Source organism: Neodiprion fabricii, chromosome 2, assembly GCF_021155785.1.
Source record: "Neodiprion fabricii isolate iyNeoFabr1 chromosome 2, iyNeoFabr1.1, whole genome shotgun sequence".
Lineage (NCBI taxonomy): Eukaryota > Metazoa > Arthropoda > Insecta > Hymenoptera > Diprionidae > Neodiprion > Neodiprion fabricii.
The window spans coordinates 39,452,115-39,478,140 of record NC_060240.1 but is presented as its reverse complement, the minus strand read 5'-3'; the positions used below and the strand labels follow the sequence as shown (position 1 = coordinate 39,478,140).

The following is a 26,026-nucleotide window of genomic DNA, read 5'->3' as shown; positions in this document are numbered from 1 at the left end:
CGAACTCGTTGACAAACGATTAGACATTATATCGTCTTCCGAAACGTAATGAGTGCGAGATATCGAACTTCATGTACCGATAGAGTGTGTAAAAAATTTAGCAATACCGTCTGAGAGGATACGAATGAAAAACGTGCCGCTGAATGACGAATGGGAAACAATCTTTTCTGTGTCGAGTCTGAGCTCGGTGTTACAGAGAGTCCATGGCTTCTTTGCCGGCGATCACGTAACTCGCGTTGACTGTGTGAACGGAGAGACGCTTAGGGAATTCTAAAAGTACGTATCTAGGTATGAGAAACGAGAATAGGAGGAGAATAAGAACACCGCAGCTTTTCCAGCCAGTAGGTGGAAGCTTTCGCTGGAAGTCGATATCCGCCAATTGGTCGAGACGCGTTAAGAGGGAGAGGAGGAATTAAACTTTCGTTGGATCACATCGCGCGATTGACTTTTCTAGTCCGGGACGAAAGTCAGATCTCGTGCCTAGTATGAATGGTTCTTCTTTTTACCTTTCAGAGTCCCAGGGCTCGACTCGTAGCGAAAGATCAGGTCGGATTCGACCAGCTATGAATAATTGAGCTCCATCTCGTAGGGTGAAATTAACCCCCAGAACGAATTCCGCAGCTCCAGATCCCGCATCACACTCTTAATAATGGTCCTGCACTCACCCTCCACAGTTATTCTACCGATCCTGAGCACATCTTTAATAAGGTATAATGCCCGTAACACGTGACCTTGGTCGTAAATGCGGCGTAGCGTTGAGATACATTTACATAGGTGGTGCTCACGTACGTCCTCCGCTACGTTGCGTTTTACGTTACATTTGTCTGAGCGCCTGCCTCGTTGCGTAATGGCCCTTTTACCCAAATCCTCGTTTCCATCGTCGTTCCTCGAGAATGATACCTGCCTCGATTTCAAGTTACACGCGCCTGCAGAGAAGTTGCGTCATCGAATTTTGTTGTAAGAGCTTTGTAGCGTACCTGAATGAGTTTTTTTTTTTTTTCAAATTAGTTCAGGGGACAAAAAGTAAAATTACCACACGATAGAGGGATCAGAATATCGAAATATCGAAGAGTCAAAAGTCTGATTAGTAGAATTTTGCAATGTAGAAAGGCACAGCATGATACGACGCTCACTATTAACTCTAGTCGCTTGCATGGGGTCTAGTTGACCCCAGAACCGACTTTGGCAAACAACGTTTGAAAAAACGTGCATGTATTGCATATCGTTTCACTTTTTCTGCTTCAAGAATTTCCCCCAAATCCTTCTACGTTTTTTGCTAAAACTAAAATTGGAGTCTATTTCTGAATTGTTATATTTTTGTCTCAGAATTTTGTTTAATTCGTATCCTAATGTTGTGTAGAGTAATAACGTTCCAAAGTTCGCTGGTTTCTGGGTAGCCCCGTGTAAGTAATGTGGAAGTTTCCGTAGGTGTAAGTGACTAGGGTTAAAAAATGCTCGTCTCCAAAGTGACAACATTGAAAGGCGTATGTCTTTTTAAAACCATACGTCTTCTTATATCGTAACTCTGGCGATATTTTTTTCTTAATAGTGGTCAATGGAACCATTGACTTTTCGAAATAAGTATGAATGTGTCGAGTCAAACCATTCGATCGGCAGAATTCTGAATTTTCTGTACTTTGACTTGCAGGTGCATTTTAAAATTCTATGAGGTAAAGAATTTTTTCATCTTAGAAAACTCGACGTCGTAATTCCTCTATCGTGCTCATTCGTCTATTCACTGGATTCTGCAGTTCATACAAAGAATCTCTTTCACCGAAGAAAGAGGTGCACATCTGTCGGACTGGATAACGGGGATTACAGGGAAATTCTGCATTCATTCAATTATACCCGTGACCTGTAAAAACGTATAATTATACATACCCACGCGAATTTCTACGTCAGCATCAGCCGTTGGTGACGCGCGTAAGGGTTGTAAAGCTGTTTTTACGTCTGCAAACTCGTTCACCGTGGATTCATGATTACGCGATGAGTTTGCCAGGACCATTCCAATGTTAGTCCGGCACGTTTTTCCCTAGATTTTCACCGCTTCCAGTTCAACTACTTCCAGCAATTCTTATCGCTTACTTTCCCACTTTTGACAAAAGTTAAAACGAGCGTATATAGCACCGTGCGTCTTTAATCAATAATTGTTTAAAATCCTAAGTAATATTTTGAACACACTCCTCTCATCGAGTTCAATTTGAAAGCTCATAGTAAATCGGAACAGTGATTTTACCTTCGAGAGACATTAATTTCCATTTGTCAGGACATCAAGACTTGTCATATCACGTAAAACTTTTCTGTGACGTTCGGAATCCATTGTGCACGAGGCGATAATTGAAACGATTTTTCACGCTTCGGTCCCGAATTTTTATCTTCGTATATAAAGTTTGACAAATGATGATTTTCGAACTGCCAATAAAAAGAGGCAAATTGTCAATGTGAGAATGGATCTCGTGACTGTCGGTGAGGCAGGTGATCGTACGCACACGTCGCACATACTTCTCATGGACACGTGGAAAATGTGAAACAGTATTTTTTCCAGATACTTTGACATGGTCGCTGAACCAAGGAAGATGAGTATACGTGTATTGACGGCTCGCGAGTTACTTGAGTATGATTGATCAAGTCATCACTCGTGTGGGGAGGAGTAGCAGTAATCCTGAGGAAAAGGAAAACGCCGAGAAATCGAATTTGCGCAACATTTCCTCAAGCTTATGAAACGCAAACACCTTATCCAACAACTTGTTATCAATGTTTTTGGTGTTGTAATAATTTAATTACGACCCTTGACAAGTGTCGTAAGATTATACTGACGCTGAGTAAGGCAAAATTAATTTCATAAAGTCTGAACCGTAATCTGCGTTGGTGATTTGTTGACAATATTTCCAATATATGTAATCACAACGCGGTCGAACCTTTATTTGGGAATTGTTTATCAATTCAACTCAGATCGAAGGGTTTACCGACTGGCGTCAGTGATCATTCACAAATGGATTCGATTTTTATTTGGCTTTCATCGCCTCACCTCATTCCCACCCTCGAATCAGATTTATGTACACATCCTACGTGTACGCAATTCCAGCCACAATAATTCTCAAGGGATAAAAACCCACGCGTCAGTACCTTCGGTCTGGTTATTTTGCCAGTTCGCACAACCCTCATCCGGCCGGATTGAATCAGGTAGTTACGGCATGAAATCAAAGCCGTGAAACACGGCAAAACGTGATGAGAAAAGTACTGCTGATACTGAATGGATCATGTTTTTTTGGTAAATATTTCAAAGGTATTGGTGGGACACTGTTTGTACGCGAGTGTTGAAGACAGGCTGTGAAGGCACCCGAGGGCTTCGGGTATTTTTGAAAAACAAGAATTTCATTAGATGTTATTATACACGTAGGTATTCTACGTGTTTTTTCGCCATCGGATTGTATTTTGTGAAAAAAAAAAAAAAAAAATTTTATTTCCATCGCTTGCGGATGTATTTTGGGAAAGGATTTGAGCGCAATAATATACAAACGGAGGGTAGCTCCTTGCGGCATATATTATCTGATATACGTAACGCCTCGAGATTGATTACTCAATATCAAAACCGTGACAAAAGGAACAGGGGTGATATACGTCTGCTGGATAGCAGCTCGGCGAACTTGTAACGTGCGTCGATAAGGATAAAATTGGCATGATCAATAAGCGAGTTACGTAAGGTCTGGAATCGTTTTAGGGGCGCTGGGCATTAATATGTAACTTGTTATTCGTGTCCTTGGACCTTTCTCCGACTTTCTAAAGAAAGTATAATAGTGACCAAGGACTAAGAACAATTTCAATTCAAGTTCGCGACGATTGATCATCGGCGGAAGCACGCAAACACGTAATCCCTTTAAATAATTGACGTCTTTTCGGATATCCGGAATAAGCTTAGACGTTTCGTCCATTATTTTTTATACTTCGATCGTTACGCTTGCTGGCAGCATACAAGCTGTACGACGTGCATACGTATTCGACAGAGGATAATGTGACCGCACATAATATTAGCTTTCAGATTGCACAAATAATGGAACCAGCAGAAATGTTACACGCACATATGTATACCTATATATAAGTGGTACGCAATGTACGTGGAAAAGTTTGTATCCACTTTGGGTTTCAGATTGCATGTGTCAATTCATATACGTGTACGTACCAAATGCACTAGAGACGGTCTGCACTCGTGGTGACGGCAAAGTATAGTGACAAAAAACATACAGCTTCGGATTGCAGCTATCTGTGTGACATACTTGTATACTCAATGTATACAGACTCAAGCATGATCGCCGAATTGTATTGGACGACGCCTCAACTCAGGGTCGATTTTCCGAGTTCGAATATATATTTAACCGGCTACACTTTTTGCAAACTTCACTCTCCAGACGAAGGCCTTCAGGGCCTTCAGTGTGCATCGTGAAAGTCGGCGCCGAAAAAAGGAACACTCTGAAAAAGCGAGTCCGCAGTACATAGACAATCTCCCGCGACTCTAGCTCATCTCTAATATGACATGTGGGCACAGATATACGGCACACGGGCAAATGAATAAGCTGTACAGTATACAAATATAATAACGTCGCGAGATGGCCAAACGAGACCAGTCGATCATACGATATTGACTTGCCGCAACAGACTCATACTATTGTAATCTTTCTATATCACGACCGTGACGAATTTATGGGATCAGGTACGAGGCAGCCAGTTATCATTTACATCTACGTATTTACCAAGTCGTTGCGGCTCGATGCAAACGAACAAATATCCATCCAAGCGTGTAACCAGCCGGTCACACTGGAACCACGCTGGAACTTATTGGTATCCAATCGTAAAAGTAAGAGAGAAAAACTTTGCTCAATCAGTGAATCGTTTTCTTGGATCTGTTGTTCTCTGGGCGTTCGTAGCCTTCGGATTTTCCTGAAACGAATGATAACATCCAGGCCCGTTACGTTACTGGCAACAGCACTTACGTTTTTCCTTGGTGAAGTTGACCTGATCCGAGTGAGTTTATGCAACCCAAAGAATTGTACGTAGAATTGAATAGAATTGCGCACGGTGAGTTTTGCGCTACGAGATAAGATGTTACGTGGATCGTTATCTTGTGAAGTTATTTCAGTGACAATGGAATCAGCGAGGCATTCCTTGTCGTTGATAACGATTGTAAATGTGCAGACAGCCTGCCACATTCATGAGACGAAAGTGATGCGACAATGGCTTTGACTTGGACAAGAGCAGGTGTGCAAACGTCAGTCGCCCGTTACGTCGTGCATTATACCTACGCAGGTATAACCGTTGCTACGGATACGTTGGACAGCCCTAACCTACAATGTGAATCTTCGTGTTATCAGTCAAGCGAGTATCAGCACCAGCCGACAATGCTGTCCCGCACACATCGATTCAGCTTATGTGCTCTACGGGCTCATCACGTTGAGCTGCGAGGATTTCTAGCCGGAATGTATCACGCGATGGAATCTATCCGTGGAAGTCGACATGGTTAGCCGCGTTGTGTTCACTCAGATATCCAATACCAATGCCGCCTTAAGGAATTGCCCAACGTAAGTATACTCGCCATGTGCCAAGAAGCAACACGTTCGATTCCAGCAGAGGATATTTCGGAATTTAGTTTCTACTGTCCGCGGATGTGTGGAAAACCTCTTTACAGGAACGTGTCATGATCGGAGAGTAGGAACATCAGCCACCAATCAATCCGCGGCATGAATGTAGCGGCTCAAGGTACGCGGCGGCTTATATTTGCGACTCTTGGTCGGTCCGAGGATCAATTTTCACAAAATCGGAATAATCGTTAGGCGATGTAAGGTATTGGATTATCGACAAGCACCGAAAGGGGATGACGCAACACACGATGGTGCGCGGCCGTTGACCGGAAAACGCCCACGTTAGACCCCCATAATCCGATGTTTCGTAATTGCTCGATGACGCGGAGTTAAGACCAATGGCTTCGTCTCATAACATGTTTCCCCTCTCCTGACGTAAGTATGCACAAATTGTTTGTGACTATGCGTAAACAGCTTTCATCGCAGCTTTAACATCCCCTCAATCCGATATCGCGCAAGCAAAGTAACCAAAGGTGTAGGAGAGTGGTTTGATGATATTACGGAAGGATATTTCTCGTTAAATTTTTCACGTCACTTCGCACAGTGCGAAACGTACTCCAAGGACTTCTGACCAATTGGCAAACCCGAATTTGAACGTGGTGAACCCTGCGGTCAGGCGTTCAGTCGCTTCTGGGTGATCCTGCGAGTCCTTCTGAACCCTGCGCGGCCCTTGACTCGACCAGTTCACTGCTTATAATATACCTGCAGTCTTTGAGAGCTCAGTCTTAATGCTTGTTTTAAAAAGTGAGCCGAAACGCCAAGCAGTTTTCGAGTTTTCGAGATCAGTTAGGTGAGGAGAACCCGAATGCTGGACGACTGGCATTTTCGTAGAAGGTCGTCGTCAGCCGATATCCAAATACTATTAGTCTCGTGCGAACGTCATGTGAGTCTTGTCACGCGTTAGCGGCTGTAGGAATGGTGTGGGGTAAAGGGGCGAAAGACGGGACTAAAGAAAACGAAGGAAGCTCCTTACCTCCCGACATTCTGACGTCAAATGTCGTTCGCGAAGAAATACCCAATAAGACGGGCGAGGCAGTTTTTCAAACTCGTTTACCTACCCTGCAAGTTACGAGCCCTACACGTGCTGTCACGTCCTTGCATGGTCTGCAGGATACGTTCCTTAGTTGCAGCTAGCGATCGAGCAAACGAGGATGGAAACAAGAAAAGCTCGGATCGAGCCAGTCTGCTGCAGAAACCTGAAATTAATTTGGCGGTAACTTGAGCCGGGCAATGAATTTCACGTATTGAAAATCGACCGATTCTTTGAGTTCACGTATACCAATTTATATACATAGATGTGGCGTTGATTCCGATCGTGATCAAACCATGAATTATTTTTACGGGAAACGCAAGGAGGCTTAAGCCGAGGCTCGTTAGTTATTGAAAATTCAATTTGCGGAACAGTTTGTTCCAGAGGGTTCGGCACGCGTGGACCTTGGGAAGGAAATATTTGGTCTTGAATGATTCGCTGCCGGGTGACCTTTCGTACCTACACCAACGTGACGTGTCGCTCACGCTTGGAATCTACTTTGTTTGGTCAAACAAAGGCTTATAAGGGTGATGCGTTGTTGGAAATAACCTAAAGAAACGCGCGCAGAATCGACTCCTCTCTGGATTTTACGATTCTTTCGTGTAATACCTGCCGTTATTGCACCCTGCACTTTGGCAGCGTGTCGCGCAAAAGGTTCCAAGTTCCCAGACGGTTTGGGGAATCAAGGCGAACAAGACTTGAAGGTCGAGGAACTAATTTTCCCTCGACCTTTGGCTGAAGACTTAATAATGAAAAGTTTTACTTGCCTGAAGCATTTCCCGGAGGATTATTACGTACGGCACGACATTTTCGCACAATTTTTCAAAGATCACTGTTACAGGGAGATCATAGCGATCTGTTTGATTTGCGAAGCCGAATGGAATTTTTGTATGATTACATAGATAATCAGTTTTCGACAATCGGATTAAAAACGATGGGAGGGTGTCATTTCCCGGCATCGTGAAATTAGATAGCTAATTTCTTCGAGTCGATGAAAGAATTACTTTTTTGTAATTTACTTCGGCGCGTGCAGAATCGGGTCTCCTGTTCGAAGTGGCTCCAACAACTCCTTAACGACGATTCGAGGCCACGTTTTTTTCACCCTTGGAAATCCCTGGCATTATCGAAATATCACGATCCCGTGTCTAGCGGTGTTCGATAATTTTTAATTAAGCAAACTTCCCGAGTCACCATCGTTTCGTTATTGACGCTACTGACATTCTTGAAAGGCAGAATAAAAACAGGGGAACAATATCTTTGAGAATATAACGCGATGTCCCGAAACTTTAAACTGATTTTTTGAACTAGTTTCAATTTACAAGTTTATAAATTAGCTGCCGTATTGTAAATAAATAAGAAGTTGCCACACATATTTTTGTACAATGAGAAAGAATAGAGAATCGTGCGGGTGGAAAAATCTCATTAACTTTGAATTTTGTTTCTGTAATTATCGTGTAATATAAATGAACGACGAAAGTTCCGCGGATAAAATAAATTCCAACTTGACTCGGCATCGCGTATAAAATGATCGCGAAAAAATATAACATAACTCAGCCTGCTGCCGCGAAATTCAATGTTAACAGTGAAACTTTTACGACCTTTTTATCAAGCGGTTAGAGAAAACGCGAAGTCTGATGACGCCAGTTTTTTTTTTATTTATTTTTTTTTTTTTTGGTAAAAACTGGCTGGCGCCAAAACACGCAACTAGAGATTCCGAAGGGTTCGGAAATCTGTCGCGTAAATCATTCGCACAGCCGTTGATGTGAGCGTAGAATAGGTAGGGGTGCAACTTTTTCATTTTGCAATTTTTATTTCTCCCTTTTCTTCCGTCTGATTTTATCGAAAAGCACCGTCGACGCACTTTGTAAAATCGCTCTATATACATACATATATATATATATATATATATATATATATATATATATATATGTATAATCTGTTTCAATTCACCAGATTTCATCCCCGCTATCGCAGAGGAAAATCCCTAATGAAACGAGCAGGATTTTTCATGAAAAGCAAGAGAAAACAAAGATTTCAATTTTACACTCCAAGGGTCTTGCATTTCTGAGTAACATACAATTTTACTCCGTGATATCTGGTTTTATTTATATCTGTTTACCTTCAGTCTAGTGGAAATAATGAACTCCTAATCGAAACTTTAGTTCCAAAAACATGTTCTGAATACTTTCGAATATTGTAAAAAATAAAAAATTCCGGCTGCCCGATATCCTGTGAAAAAAAGGGACGTAGGTACATGAGTCGTTCACCTCCCTCCACTTGAGCTGATTTTTCCCGATCTGGAGTAAGGGCGTAAAATAAGTACCGTAGATTACAAGGAAAAATATCGGTCAGGGTTACAACGTGATGTTTTTCGAGTTATCCCGTTGATTCTCAGGTCACCCGCAGGGCCAAATGGGTGACATTGTTTAGCCGAAGGAGCCGGATGTCATCAGGTGTGATTTGCGAAAAATTGGCGGCAAACAGGTCAGGGTTCTAGGGCTCGCATTAGCCTCGGTTTGCGGGCCGACCGAAGGTACAAATTCTCACATCAACCTACCCGGAGGAATCTGAGGGAATATTGCAAACAGCATAGAGCTGCTCTTCGATGCCTGAGTGGCCATCGTAGTCGGAGAACTTCACCGACCCAAGTTTACACGAAGGGCGTACCTACGTAGCTGGCCGGTAACTCGGTTAATTCAGTTGCGGTCGGAGATGCCGTAATTAAATTTTGCACCTTTGATTATCAGTCTCGACTGGCGGAAGCTGGTGCCGATGAGAGGAAGCGCTTGCTCAGCGTATCCGATAAAAACAGGACCGCAAAACTTGGAACGAATCTTTGCCATTTTCGATCGATTATTCGGCTCAACCTTCGGAAAAATTTTTACCGAATTTTTTTCTCTCAAGGGTAATTCATCCCACAATTTTTCGATCGCAGGAATGAAAATAATTATTCGTTTTGTAAACACAGAGTCAAATAAGCAAACAAACAAACCGTCAACACTTCGTCACTTCTTCGTCCTCACAGATGGTCAGTTCGCATACCATTTCGATCTGGGTCTGACCCTTGACCTCTCGGATTGGGTTCACGATTTTTTATATGATTATTCTCAGTTTGAAAGGTACTTGGTTTTTTTAAAGATTTTTTGGACTTGATTTGAATTTTCTACAATTTGTTGTTTTTTTTCCACGACGTTACTGATCGACGCAAGTTAAAAATCTGAATAAATTCTGAAAAATCGCGTGTTAGGTGTAAACATTTTTAAACTTATAGCCGGAGTGGGGAGATTTTTACTTCTTACTGTTTCCAAGCTTTATCCGAAAAAAAAAAACGTTCAAAAAATTAAGAAGCGGGAGTCGTTTTACTACGTATGGTTGCTGAAGCATTTTCATATATCACGGCGGATTTTTGTGAATATTTTTAGATTATTCGAAATCATTTTTTGTATTAACAAAATAAGGAAGAATCTCTTGCGAAGAGTCTGAATTTTTTTTCAAAAATCCGACGAATAATTGTAGAATGTTTAAATCGAGTCGTAAATATCTTTTAAAAAAACTAAGCGCTTTTCAAAGTGAGAAAAATCATATAAAAAATGATGGGCCCAATCCGAGAGGTCAAGGGTCAGACCCAGTTCGAAACGGCATGGATTACCCCAAACGTAATTCCATATCTCGTGTAAAATTAATTGGTTACTTCAATTAGGCTGGGAAGTCGGGCCCTTCAGGTATTCGAGCACTTTACACCCTGGCCTCGTTTGACACGCAATAGGAACACAATAAATCAGCGATCCTCGGGCTGTGAGGACGGGCAACACGGAGAGTTGGAAGGCCCGGAGAACCTTCCAATTAACGGGAGCCTCAAGCGATTCAGCTCGGGATGGGCTATTCGAGTTGTAGAATCCTGTGTACCCAACACAACATCGGCTGCATTGCGAATATACCGGGGCATTTATCGAATCCTTTGGCCTTTGGCTGCCTGTTAACCGAGAAAACCTGCCGACTGGATGGAATATGGGTCATGATAACAGGGTCACTGGGCAATATCGCCTATCCAGGACGCGCATTGCATCCGTAGGCCCCATAGGCAGGTGCATACGCGTATGGGTGTGCATATTTTTGCCGATCAGACGTGGAGCGTGGAGATTTGCCGGCCCGGTTCGCGAAACGGAAATAGCGCTTTATCGGGGATTTTCTGCCCTGTGGAAATGCGGCCTTCGTCAAGGGTCACGGTCGAGTGTTGCAGGAGTCGCGGACAACTCCGTATTTGCAATTAGCGGGATTTAACGATCGGCGAATCAACGGTCCTCACGATACAGACACGGCCATTTCCCGGATTTTATCTACGGCTATAAAATTGCTCGTCTCCTAAGCTCGTTTTTTTTCTCGCTATTTCACGACCCGTCGTACAGTCGCCTCAATCTCAATTTTCCATTTGGTATCCGTACATGTTTGCCGAATTGATTACACAAGTCTTCCGAGTTGTCAGTAATGTGAGAATGTCTTTGTCACTAGTCGGGATATCGCAAAACCGGCTTTCATTGGCAAAAATGAAACAACGCGAGACAACGGCGTCACATCAAGAATCTCGCAGCCTTTTACGCGCTGCACGCATCCATGGATGTAGGCGTCGCACGCCAAAGGTACGTTAAGTAAGGACACTTTAATTGGCCAATTTGTCGCTAGAAATTGTTGCGAGCTTAATGAGAGACACACACGTGGCGGCGTCGTGATTCGGAGTTTTTTTTTTTTTTTTTTATCTTTATTTCACTCCTCCGTAACATGTCCTCAACAATTTTCCGCGTCAGTTGAATGAAAAGCTCAGTCGTTGACTCCATCCAATCTCGTTCTTTTTTCCAGCTACTGAAAGCAATTGTAGTACCGTTTTTAGATTTTCCCTTCCTCTCGGAGCATCTTTTCCTTATGAATTTTTTTCAAGCTTGCAAATTGAACGCGCGTTCCGATTGTCTTGAAGAGAAAAGAGCACCGACAATACAACGTGTCACGGATATTTCTTTCGCCACCGAGGCGAAACGTCAGTTTCAGCACATTTGTTTGCCGCATTCTTTTCCACGTCTCTGTCTCTCTCTCTCTTTTTTTATTTTATTTTATTTTATTAATTTTTCTTCTTTCACCGAGAGCTGTACATGGTCAGCGCATTTGTGTTGTCCTTAGGAGGCATATTGCTCCAGGACATTTTTTAATAAACGCTTTTCTTTCTCACTCTCTCTCTCTCTCTCTCTCTCTCTCTACGTCTCCTCAATTCTTAGAACGTTTCTCAAATTTTCATCCCTCTTGCACCTTAGAGTACGGAGCCAATTATCACTTTCCAGATAATTCCTCCTTTTGTCAACTAGCACAACTTTGCGCAAGGTCAATTACCGATGCCGTTGAAAAGAGGGTGCAGTATAAATATAGACACCTGCGGTCTCTTTTACACTCGAAGGGCATGGGAAAAAGCTCGCGATGGAATTTCGTTCTAGCACCGCATTACAGCGTTCAAATTCTCCCGGAGTTTTGGGAGCCGTGGAGTCACACCGATATTCGAAGACACGTAAAACGCGTAGGGGAACAACGTATTGCCATAATTATCACCGCTCCGCTGCTCGGGGGTTTCGCATGTCTACCATTTTGCCCGTAAAAAAATCAACGCCATGGGATCGACAAACCCTGCTGCCCAGATTGGATCCATTGATCGCCCTTCGTCCGGAATAATTTCATTAGCAAAAGTCTGGGATTAAAGCCACGTCTCAATTTAACGCACCTGCAGATCAATTCCATGCGTCGACGTGATTATCGGATACCGCTACAGGTTCTACGCTCATATCCATACCCGTGAAAAACTTGCAACCGTATGTATAATGCAATCAGCGCGCGTATGGTACGAGTTTTTCCGAGGTTGTGGTCTTTTTTTTTTGTTTTTCACTTCTTTTTCTACGATTCGTTCATCTTCGAACCAATTATACGATTTTTCACGGTGGGAATATTAATTCCGAACGAAGGTTTTTCAAGGTACCAGAACAATCCGCGACCTTTGAAAACCTGCGTATTCGCGCCCTTTTGTCTGCTTCCATTTTACCCTTCACCTTTTGCGGTAACGCGTTACGCTTATTATTGCCGACGGTCTGTGCAGTAACTCCGTACATGTTCATGGGTTATTTAGAGGTTGTGGTCGGTGAAGCTTGGCCAGAAGCTTCTCAAAGGTATGGCGGTCTCATTAATCATTAGAAATTTCCGTTACAGTCAGAAACGGCCAGCTTTCGGTAATATTTTTCCAAATATAGTTCCTTCGATCTCTCCCGGGTATTACGGGAATTAGAAACAAGCCTGCTGTGGAAGCTGTGATAAATTGCGTGATTTTGCAACTGACGATATGAAGCAGAATGGTGCTATGGAAGCTGGTTTCTCTCGAGGCGAAAAGCATGCATGGTAAAATGTCTTCCAGTAGCGTTAACTTTGCTATCGCAGACTTGCAGTGGCGTTTGAGCTTCAATTTGCTACCTGGGTTGCAGACCCTGTGGCATTTCGGTCTGCTTTGTTTACGTACTTGATGGTGCGGCTAACTAAGCCTCTGGACTCTTTGTCGCCTGAGAAATGAAATTTACGAAAGCAGGGTAGAGCTTTCGTGTTTTCACTCTACAAATGGAAATCAACCGTCGGTTTCATAGGAGTTATACCGTCACCCAATTACGTTTTACAGAAAATTGCAGTATTTCGTGTCCGGCTGATTTGTCACAATTTTCCTCCATGTGTCGCCTTCCCACAGCAAAGGAAACTTCAACGAGAGATTTCGAAAGACGTCTTTTTTTGACATCCTTTGTTAGGCTTCAAACACCGTGGTATCCTTTGCTAACTCAATTTTCGGTGTATTTTCACAGGTTGACTGAATCCCGATTCTCTTCTGAGTATTATCAGAATCACCTTGTGGTTACAGATTACGGTTCTCACGATTCCAGTTTTGTATGTAGACGAAATTTTGCGAAGTGCTTGTTATTATAAACCCTTCAAAGCTCACCCTAGAATAGTACATTCAACAAGTCCGGTGATTAATTTACTAATTTAATCACGTATGCTAGACCGTTTGAGCACTTTGTTCAAACTGTCCATAATTCCCAATTAGCACTCATCCTTACACGTAATTTATTCCCTAAATTTGTGTCCAACTGATGTTAAGCCTCGAGCTTTCGTGCAGCCGTAGGATAAGGCAATCATTCAGGCCTGTCGATATTTTCGTACAGTATTTAATTACGTCACTTAAACATGTACCTCATTGAATCCACGACGGACTTCCAGAGTACCTGGGTCACTTCAAATTGTCATCGTTTACTGCTCGACTTAAAAACTTCCGAAGCTTTCGGCTTGATATCAAGCCTCGAGATGTAAAAGATCTTGAGCTGATGGAAAGTGCCGGAAATCGTAAAATAGGGTAAATATTTATCCACAGAAAGTGGCGTTATTATGTACATATAAATACGAAATATGAGCTGAGAATCGCAGAAGAAAACAGTGGTCCAAAAATTTTTACAAAGAGCAAAAGAAATTTGAAAGTTCTGGTCGGTTTAAGGAACACCTCGAGGCGCACTTAGCTCAAAATTTAAACACGAGTGTATATGAGGGTAAGGAATTCGCAAAAACGATTCGACACGCTTTTCCCAAGTAACTTTTAAACGAACGCTGCAAAATAATAACTCTCGTATAAAAGTAAACACTACGTGAGAATAAATATTAATATCGAAGGAAAAATCATCCCGAAAAAAAACGTACCTACATTAATATACTGAAAAGCTCTCGTAGATCGTAGAGTAAAAAAACGTTATTAAAAAAAAAAAAAACTACAGAAATGGGAATTTAAGGGGTCTGGCCACCCAGATTGCTCGGAAACTGGGTATACTCTAAAAAAATTTTGCAATCTCGAAAGTATAAATGGATATATTTTTTAAAAATTCATAAACTCGAAAGTATAAAACGGAATGTTTTTGTCTTTGAACACGTATTACAATACGGCCTTATAGGAATGCCAGTAATAAATTTCACCCGAAAATATTAAAAAATGGCAGTGCTGCGGCAATTTTCGCTGAGATTCTCTGCACGCCACGCGCTTATGTAGCACCGTTATATTGCACTTGAAAAAAAAAAAAAAATCAGCTCGTTCGTGAATAGTTTCGCTAAAGTCGGCGTGCGGACGTTTTTTCTATTGTCGGGAAAAGTATTCTGAGTCGGGGACAAAAGGTCCGTATTTTTCACCGAAATTTCACAAGAAAAAACATACATAATAAAAAAAAAAAAAAAAACAAACTAATCAAGTAATCGCAAAAATTATATCCAAATTTCAAGTCACTCGGATCGACAGTTTTCGAGATGAAGTTTGGCAATTTTGTGAATTTCAACTCGACTTGCGACTCAAATTGTTCGTAACACTTCAAGATTAATTGTAACGAAAAATGAGATGAAAAAAATTGAACATTTTTGGGTGGCCAGGCTTCTTGAATCTCAATCTCAATTTTCTCTGTCCTTCTTGTCTTATAATAACAGTTAAGTGATTAATAATTGACGATCGTGATCCCGAGAAGATCGTTAATGATATGCCTGACATCGTTGCAAGAAGACTTGATCCGTGTTATCGCGCTTTCAGCCTCGAGCAAGTCGGGAATATCGAGTACAAAGGTCAGTATTTATTTTCTTCACAGGGTGGCGAGATTGATTCGGTGACATACAGTCATTATCCAGTAGCCGGGTCATTTAGCAGAGCTTCGATTCCCCTCATGATTTTCAAAATAACCAGACGGAATTTCGTCTTGCTTTTACCAGCGATTACGAGACTGGCTTGGAACGTCCTCGCTCTCGAATCTCCATTTGCAAATTGTGACGAAAAATCGATACCGTTCATTGTATGAGACTGGCAGTTGTAATGGGATTTCTGGAGCTGCTTGTCGAGCAGCTTAATTATAGCGTGATTGAAAAAAGAAGACAACGAAAAGAAGCCTCCATTAGTGTTGAAACGGATCCGGAACTGAGCGGGCTACTTTTTAAACTGTACCTATTCTTTCGCAGCGTTTACTTCGCTTCGTTTGCTTTAAAAACGTTGAAACTTAAGCTTCGTCAATTTTTTCTCACGTCCAACTGCACCCTTAAACCCGCTCATTTGGAATTCCACTCGCAGGTACCTTGTGAAGCCTTAATGAAGCCTTGATTAAGTTGCCGCCGCGTATGTGATGCAACAACGCGCTCGGGTCGAACACGCTAAATGCGTTATGAGAAGCCTGCAGAATCGTGTCCGCAGGATAGAATTTTCAAAGTTCGGTAAAATTCGCGAGAAAGCAGCCATCGCGGTAAACACTCTTGTTGGAAAATTGTTAACCGGGGACAGAAGCTGCGCCGAATTCGAGTGAATGCCTGCAGGGCAAAACTAATTGATCGCGTACAGAGAATTGTCATTTCCCTCGAGTCACTCGGCTTCTGACGCCATCATTCACCCTTAATTACACTGCATTTAAGTCATGGATATAACATCCGTGGGGTTAATCTAGACAGGATACTAATTAGCGGCAGTTTGATTGTCCGGGAAGTGCGGGTCGTCAGTTTTACCCGTGATTTTGAACAGTGTCTGGCGTACAAATTCCCCGGCTACGAGCTTCGATGAAGAACTCTTCATTACTTTTCATCCCACGAAATTTGCAAACGCGCATAACGCGCTTTTAATTCGCCGTCTGCAATTTTTTCAACAGCTGCTTTTGTTACATTATTATGCATGCCCGACGAAAGTTTACTGCGAATAGCTGCGAGAGAGTGAAAGTAACACCCTGTTCCCCTAATCGAATGATCATCGTTATTCTCGTTAACACCGCCGCGTGCCTTGTAGAGAAAAAAGTTTCTGCAAACCGCATAATAATATACATAGAAGGAGCGAGGCTCGTCGTTGCCCAATGTAAAATATGAATAATTTTCACCTGTCTTGTTCTTAGACGTAAGTTAATTCATTAAACAGATCTTTTTCATATACTTCACTTTGCAGAACGATAACGCGATTATTAATCTATCAGAAATTTCAGCCTTACTCAATTTAAGCCTCGAATGATCCCGTTTTTTTAAAGCCTTGCCATTATTAACGTTACTTTTTACTTTCTCAAATTCAATATCACGAGACGCGGACACTTTCCTTCGAACCTAAAAAAGTCGACGTACTTTATGGAGAATTTTATAACGTAATACATGAATTTCTAACTATCATACAAGATTTTTACTCCAACAATTACGCTATGAGAGTTTAAAAATTTTCCAATCATATGTTGAAATTTTAAATTAGTCGATGAAAATTGAAAAAATTTGAATTTCAATGAAAAAAAATTTTAACTTCACCGATTCATTTCCGTTCTTTTTGCGTCGCATAAAAATAACGTGAGTTGGAATTTGTCAAACCTTTGTCTGAATCTCTTCCTTCTTCGTCTTAAACTCTTTACAAATTCAAAACAATAGGTAACAGAAGTGAGATGGTTAATTGGCATACTGACAATGAGCCACAGTGCTGTCATAACTTGGATAACGGGTTGCAAAGTAAGAGCGACAGAGAGAGACGACAGATAAATTAATTGTGTTTCTGTAGTTGACGTGATAGATATATTGCGAGCCTCCGTCATAAAATTTCCCGAGGTTCTCTGCTCTAGGTGGGATTAGACAATCAGTATTTTAATGAGTTCGGTAATGAAACGTAATGCGTAAATTATGCAGCCGGTTACGAGCCTGAATCTTTTGCATCAAGTACTGTGTTACATGCTACAGGGTCTCGGCAAATGAGATATTCTTGCGTTTTGTACGCCTTTCGGTTGGATGAAAAGCAGGCGAGCTCGCAATCCTCGCGGAGTGTAAAGGGAGCAAAAGGACGATAATTTCCTCTCGCAATCAGTTTCTTTCTGCAGAAAATCCTTTTTCAAGGGTTTCTTAGTCGATGTAAGCCTATCAATTCAGGCACACACTTCGGAAATTATTACGTTCGATATACAGCAGCAGGTTGTTTACCGAGTTGCGATATTTCGTGGGCGTCGACGGACTGACGACATTGATTCATTATTTCCTTTGTTATACTTGGTTTTTGACGGGTTCAACGAACCTCGACTCAACTCGTACCAAAAGAGCGATACGTCAGGTCATTTATCGCGGTTTCACCCCGCGTGTCGTTTCTTAGGCTTCCTGTGCCGACAATTATAATACAAGTAAACCGTATTTATAACTTCAATACAGCGGCGCGAGTTATGAACGCAGCTAAAATCCGGTTTCCTCAATTATACGTGCCCGATGTAATACAATTTTCTTCGCCTCCCCGAGCTTTCGATTCTTTAATGCTTCGCATTCGTTCATTGCTTCGTAATCACTACTTTCGACTTGAGAGGATTGCACGCTGTGAAAAGCGAAAAGGAAAAATACGTACCTCTACACGAACAATTTCCGAATCGGTGAATTTTCGGTCTAATATGCGGATGTCTGGGAAAAATGAGAAACGAGAACGATTCGACTATTGTTTCTTTGTTAATTTATTGAATACGAGTCAAAATTGAACCTAAGTCTATAAGCGCGACAAAGATGTGGCACATTTGCAGCCATGTAAATAGATGAACGGTAAGTGTGAAACGAGCAGACAATTTATTCAGTGAGTCCAATTCGGAATTAAATTTATTCGACGCTCAACCATCGCGAGGTATTTGAAAAAAGATAGAAGCAAAGTTTAGGTTCTGTGCTCCCCTCCCTTCTGACTCAGGTCAATCAAACTATGGATCGGTGGAAATAATTGGTTTCGAGAATTTGTAAAGAATTAATAGCTTCATTTCTCTAGTTAATGATTCAAAAAAATTCGGCCGAACTCTTTGAATCGCCACGACAGATTTAATTGTAAAATTAAATATTGAACAATATCAATGTTACAAAATTAAAGTGCTTCAGTGATTTCGTAGAAAATAAGCCATCACAGAGTGGAATCTAACTGGTCTGTTAGATTTCCAACAATTCTAAAGCGTTTCGAAACAAAGTATCAATATGCAAGCATTTCTTGATGATTCTAGGATTTCTCATTTTGTATTTACATATATACGATAGTTTGAGAAGTATCTATTCAATGTAGGACTATTTCTTGATAAAATTTTTAAAATAATATCCTTTTCTGGCGAACCAACCTCTTTAAGACGCTTGTTATGTTTTTAGCGTTCAAGTCTTTTTTGGCGGATAAACAGCACAGCACGTATAACTAAGATCACTAGACTGGTGGTTTATTATAACGTATCGTAAGAGAAGGAAGATACACACAGTGTTGATAAATGTATTGGGATGTTTGAGCGTTCTACGTTGTGTGGAAGAAAAATTCTGAAGAATCATGTTGTAGCACTTGAGTTATTATTTCTTTCATGACATTTTCATTCAATCCAAATATCACGATCCGTAACACAACGATACATCGACCAGGAATCTTATCCTCCTAAATTAAAAGTTCGTAATAAATTACAACTATTTTATAATATTGAATTAATAATGAAAACATCGTCAGACACGCTTCTCAAACATCAACTGGAGACTTAATATTACAAGTGTGGGTCTTCTTAGTGACGTAAATTGATATTACGATTGATGTAAGCAATAAAAAAACTTTGTATTCACTATGCTTTATAAATTAAAAAAAAACCATATAAAAGTGAAAAATCAACTAGGCGTGATCTTCCACATAACGTAGAACGCTCATCTTTTGCCAGAACCTCTTTTTCAACCTAAACAAATCTTTTAGCTGATGCCATGGTGGAAAATCGCGAGCTATTTTTTCCGAAGCACCTTAATGTATACATATAAATGTATATTGCACTGGCAGACATCGGCGCAACAGTCTTCCACCACAGTCGGGCAGACTTACGGTTTTCACGCATTTTCAGTGATCCTTATTCCATGTATTTCACATGTGTAGATCACCCGATTTATGCGTCGTGGAAAAGACCGAGTAACAACGCTCTCAAAGCGAAACAGCCAAGTTCTTTTCAGGCTGCATATCGGCTCCCGACTATTTTCTCGAGATGCGATTCCGACGCAGGGATAACGATCAGAGTACACGATAGCGTTACATTCCCCGGGAACGTATAAACGGCGTAAAAATAGAGTGGGAAGCGCCAGACGAGACTCGATTTGGGTACGTTATGTTGATCGGAAATCTCCCGTCAGCCACGGGAGAAATATTCCTGCAGGAGGTCCCGCTGCTCGAGTTCCAAGGATCAAGTTTCAAGCCTTGGCGTTCGAGCTTGCCGGCTCAAGTTCGGAGATTCAAGTCGCGCGGATCGTGGAAACTGCGTACAAGTCCTTGTACATTTTCCGTGTACCGAATATCGTTTCACGATTCCGTTTCGTTCGCGCCTGCTCCAGGAAGGATATCGGAATCCTTTTAACGCCTGCACGCTCTCTTAATTTAAGCCGGAAGATTATGCGCGCGTTTTCCGGCCTCGATATTACGTGTATGAATATTTGATAAAAGTATGAACTCCGCCTTTCTCTGAACGCGAGTTTCAACGAGTGCTCCGGAGTTTCCGCCTAATGAAACGACTGAATAACGTTGTAATGGAGTACCGTTTTAATCACTTTATTCTCCGCTTGTCGCGTGGATTACAAGGATCACACTGTGCGAGGATATAAATAAAATTGAAACGTCCTTCGGTATGAATCTGCGATTCAATGCAGGAAGGATCTCGTTACTGTAATTAAGGAGCTGAACGGAACGAAGAGTTGAATCGATTTTTCTCATATTTCTCTTATTATTTGAAAGCGTCCATGTCCCCCTTCGCCAAGGTGATTCACCTACCCGATTTTTTCTAAAAACAAGAATATCAACATTTTCAAGTGTATACGATGAAAACTCCGTTAGGGTGAAAATCGAACGGGAACCTGTCACCCGGAGGGCTTTTTGCCACTATTGGAAAGATAACATTTTCCGTAATAAACCCCCTGCTGATGTATATAATAGACTGCGGAAATATTGAAAATTGGAAAACAAAATTTCCTCCGATTCGAAAGTCAGGACGGAGAAAGGAAGGAAATTGGACACATCCTTTTTTTTTATTATTCACACTACGAATTCATGCAGGTAAAACAAGGGCACGCTGAGAGTCGCCCTAATGATAAATGTGTCTGTACAACGATAGGGATAAATATAAATCAGGCGAATCGATCACGCAACCCTGTATAGCTAAGAATGCGGTTACTCACCGTGAACGGTGTTGCGGATTTATTTACCCTCCAAGATCTACACCAGAAAGAAATCGGTGTATTTAAGTTGAATGAGCGGATGAAAGAAGAATTGGAGAGCCGGCCAGCCATGATTTTTCCCCGACCAAAGTAACAACGCAATCACGAATTCTTGCCCGAATATTGTAGAGTTTATTGCCTCGGGAATTGGTCTGTGGAGAATGGAATAACTCGAATTCCTGTTGTGAAAAGACTCGGAGGAAGTGGCGGGGGAATGGCTTGAGAAACCAGGCAGGTAAATTTACTCGCAGGCAAACGTGTCGGCCGGCCGTCAACCCGCCTAATATTGCTTCGAAAATTACAAGATACGAAAGGAAGGAGAGGGAGAGGAGAAGAAAAAAAAACACCAAAGAATAGTGACGACGATGAGGGTAAAACACGCACAGGTTCGGCGCCTCGAACTTCCATATTCGCGTGGAGGTCAGCAGCTGGCGAAAGCTTTTCTCATCAATCCACAAATTCGTACCGATTCTTGCACTCATCGTGCCCCGAAGGTACAACATATCATCCGTCATCGCGTCGCCTGCCCTTCGTACCTTATGGCTAGATGTACATGGTTGAATCGATGATCGAACAAACAAGCACCGCAGCTTCTGTACGGCCAGGATCTGAAGAAAAGCTCTTTTATTGCATAACGCGAGTAGCAGTCTACACGTGTCGAACCCTACAGGGGTTCCCGTAAATACAACGCTTGTGTACGAAACAACGTTACATATATACCGCCTCGAACACGCTTTATTCTGCAGTTATATAAATAAGAAAAAGAACAGAGTCTGGCATTGGATTCGAACCGGTTTATATTCCCTGGGGATGATTGTTGCAAAAAATTCACGAGGATTCGTCGAACGAAATTCCTTCAAAGCTTCTTCGTTCCTTGGGTTCAAATTTCCGCTACGATAAGTGTCCACTTTTCCCTTCAACTCGTTTATTCTCCCGCTTAACTAGCTGGGGTGGCAAAAATTTCTCAGTCATCCGGTTTCTTTAGCCGGAGACCCGAGGGCGAGGGCTCATAAAGAGTACGACGAACGTGTTACAACAGCAAGGCTCTAATACAAGAGCTAAAAGTTTCGGCGAAGGGTGATAATTTTTCATATTTCCCCGAGTGGTAAAAGCTCGTTTACATTTTATTACCGCAGAGGGTGGAGGTATCAGCGCTAGAGGGATACAACGCAGCGAAAAGTATTAATGTTATTCAAAGTGTATAGCGGATGTGTAAGGAGGTGGGCGGAACGCCGAGAATATCCTTGAAATCGAGGGGCGGGTAGCTGCAAAGAAAATATATACAAGGAAGAATTTCACCCCGAGACACGGTTCGGTAAAATTTCGGGTACTCGTGTACTCGCAGGGGGCTGGACAGGAAACGAGGTTCGCGCTCTGCTGGGCTGTGAAATGACGCAAAATACACCTACTAGTTCGGGATTTTATACATTACGTACACCCAGTAGTATTCGCGGCATTAATTGCGAGCGAAGAAGAGAATTAAAAGGGCTGTAAGAGCCTTTATTTTTCATTTTTTTCACAGATAAAAAGTTGAAAAAATTTTTTTCCAAGGAAATAATGTTTTTGAAAAAAGAATGACACTTACAGGCCTTCTTGATTCTTCTCCTCAAACGGATTAGTGGCATTCCCGACGCGCGGGGTGTACATGAAAAATTCAACTCCGGATGCAAGAGGATTGAGAATCAGTGATATACATATGCATACATATATTATATATATATATGTTACCACAAGAAACCACAAGATACCTTTTTTGTAGATTGATTTATTCTTAACAAAAAAGCTATCTTGTTAAATTTGACATAATCCAGTATTTCATGAGATATTTTTCAAAAACGCATTGACTACAAAAAAAAAAAAAACTACAAAAAGGTATCTTGTGGTTTTTTCGCAAAATATATATTTACACTGGCAATTGTGATCTTATCTAAATTTTACGAAAAGAAAACCTTAAATAAATACATAAAATCAACTTGCGCTACCTCTAAATCTTGAGTAAAAAAAATTTCCGCGTGCAGGCATTATTTTTTCGTCATTTCGAATCGTTTTTTCGCTACCACTTTTTTTTCCAAAAAAATATGGATTTTTTTGAATCACCCTAATATATATAAATATATTCAACGTACGAATACAAGGGTGAAGCAAGCTAACACGAGGGGCGAGAATTCGAGGTATTGATTCAAGTTCAGTGTCAGAGTTCGAGGTCACGGAGTGAATTCCGAACCAACAAATTGGCCCACCACGTATGCAGTGTACACGCGTCTATACCTACATAGATTACGCGTATAGATGTACATCCTGTCGGACATTCGATATACGAATTAAACATTCCGCTCAGGGAGGTGCGAGAGCTGCATTTGTCAACCTGCTGACAAATTGTACCGTACATACATATACACACGAACAACAACCTGCGCTTCGCATAATTTGCGGGGAAAAATGATCCTTATCATCCACGTTGACGTTCCTCTCCGTGCAGAGGTATATATAGATATGTGTACAACAAGGACGTGCTTATCTCTCGTTTAATTATAACTCGCCAAACACGCCATGGAACAAAAAAGAGATAGAAATAAAAGTATAACAATTTATTCTACCGAATAAGTACGAATAAAATATAGAGTAACGGGGTTTTTTATTTTTTTTTTTACCGAAATTAATAACCTCGGTTGATTAAATTATATGAAGTAATATCTTCCAGAAATTTATCACAGATTTTTTTGAAGACTCAATTTTTAACATCTTTTATTACACTGAGAAAATAATTTGTTGAATTTATCATGAATTTTTTCGACCTCAGGAAATGGTTTTCGAATCAATAAGAAAGTGGTCGGAACGATAATTTGTGTGTTATCGGTTGAAACTACATTTATTTCAATTGAAAAAACATTTCTCTCGTCATATTCGATCGCTATATCTGGTAAGTTCAATAGCATACATTTTTTTTTCAATTTTTTTAATTGTACGAAAAAAAGCACAACAGATCAACGGAAATGAGAACGAGGCGTGGTGCTGCGGCTTCGATGTAACGATTTTGAAAACTGTGTAAAATATACGCCGCAAGCTTTCGACGATGCGGAGCCTTGAGTTACGTGCAGGTTACGGCTAATTGCACCGCGTTTTTTAAGCTCCCGGACTTTGCGATGCGTTGAAATTGTACGCATTAATCGAGTTTCGGATTGCATGCTGTCGATTAATCAAAAGGACGTTCGTAAAGCGGCGGATTTCATCTTCGGGCTTAGCAAGGCTTGCGGAATACCGAGGCAATTTATTTTTCTCATGTTATATCATTTTTCGAGGAACAGGATAGCGCCACTTCGCGTTATTCCTTGAGCCCAGTCGGAATTCCGCTCGGACGATAGGGGTTGAAAATGACAGAAAATCTTGTCAAACCGTTGGAGGAAGGGAGAAATATCGAACAATATTTCCACTTCGCGCAAATTGTAATTGGCTGCAGAGTGTGAAATTAACTGAAGGAAAAATTTCTAGTTGGACATTTACTGTGTTGTTAGTATCTTTGTACAATGATTTCTACGGGACTCGGATAAGTGCTTGAGTTCCGGAATTCGAAGGTCTCGGATGGATCCGTTAAGGGAGTCTTCTACTTTGTTCGGCCGAAAAACGTTTCATTTCTTATCAATTTATCATGCAAAAAATATGAAGTATATAGTATGTTGATAGTTGGTACGTTTATTGAGCGGTCTTTATTGAACATGATAATATATTTTAAAGTTTGACGAATTATGGTATGTGCTGGGGGTGGGAGGACGCCCGCGATGATATTCCAGCCCTCGATGAAGAAGAAATATCGAAAAATAAAAAAATAGTGAGCTACCGAAGGGAAAGTTTAGGTTTTTGTTCATAAAATAAAAATGTTTGAACATTTTTGGATAATTTTGGTTCAACTAACGAAGACGTTCGTTGTACCCGTGCCCGCCAAATTTCATAACGATCCTCATCTAAGGCGTGCAGAAGCACTTCCGCAAGCGAAGAACATCATCGCCGTATTTAGTAACCCTACCAAGTATAAACATGCTATGTTTAATATTTTTCTGCATAAAATTTTGATAGAAAATGGAACATTTCTTGGCCCAAAAAAATTGGAAACCACCCTTAAGCAAAGCTCCAAAATGACAATCAGATCGATTCGGTGTTACGTCAAGCCCGAGCTTCCAGCTTCATATAAATAGCCCGCTCAGCGGTGTATCGTCTCAGATTTATGGCAAGTTTACGATCCTATATTTGCTTCGGTAATTGCTCAACCTTGTCCGTAAACACTCGATGAGTTATTTAATCGGGCAGAATATTTTCAGAGCTCTGTGTTTACCGCGGTTTTGTAATCTTTCAGGATATCTGCGATATCCCGAATTCGTTCATCCGTCGTCTGCGATCAAACTGTTTATTTTTATTTTATTTTTTTTTTCTTCATTTATTTACGTCAACATTCCATTCAAGTGAATTTTACACGATCATCATCATCACTGTTCTAACTATAAAAAAATTTTTTTTTTCTTTCTCAATTGTGTCACGTTTCGAAAGCCAGTGTTAAAGTTATTGTTTGTTTACGAATTTATCGGTAACCTCTGTCAAGTTTGAACGGTCACGCTTAATGCTGGAATTGAACGGTGGAACGAAAGCACCGTTTTATAAAAGAAACTGATATGGATGGCCTGCAGTAGTCTAGCCAAATATCGACGCGCCCAGTGGTAATATCGGTGAAGAATCGGACAAATTCGTCTTCCACAACTCTAATCGTGATTTATAAATTGACCTAGAGACTGACATTGACCGTTATTCTTCAAGCGATGCGTTTTTAGACCGGTGTGTATCAGCATAATATACATTATGCTTGTGTATATAATGTAAATACGCTATTACACGAAATCTACGTTCACAGGATTTTTTTACTTCATCGAAATTACGCGAGTTCTAGAGTTTCGTCCTGTGCGTGGGCTAAATTGAGATCTCGAAATAAAGTTTACTTAACTCTGACTGATGTGCTGGGGTTGATGAGAGTGAACGAAAGAGAGTCAACTGAAATTTTCGAGGACCGAATCGTTGCGGTTTTGAAACACATTTGTCCTCTCTTCATTCTTCAATTTACCGA

The 26,026-nt window shown here is 41.2% G+C and overlaps 1 protein-coding gene across 1 annotated transcript in view; it reads right to left on the bottom strand.

The window, feature by feature from the left end:
• Nucleotides 1-26,026, bottom strand: part of LOC124175527 — a 65,615-nt gene that overhangs the window by 38,643 nt on the left and 946 nt on the right. The gene's annotated exons all lie outside the window — the stretch shown is intronic.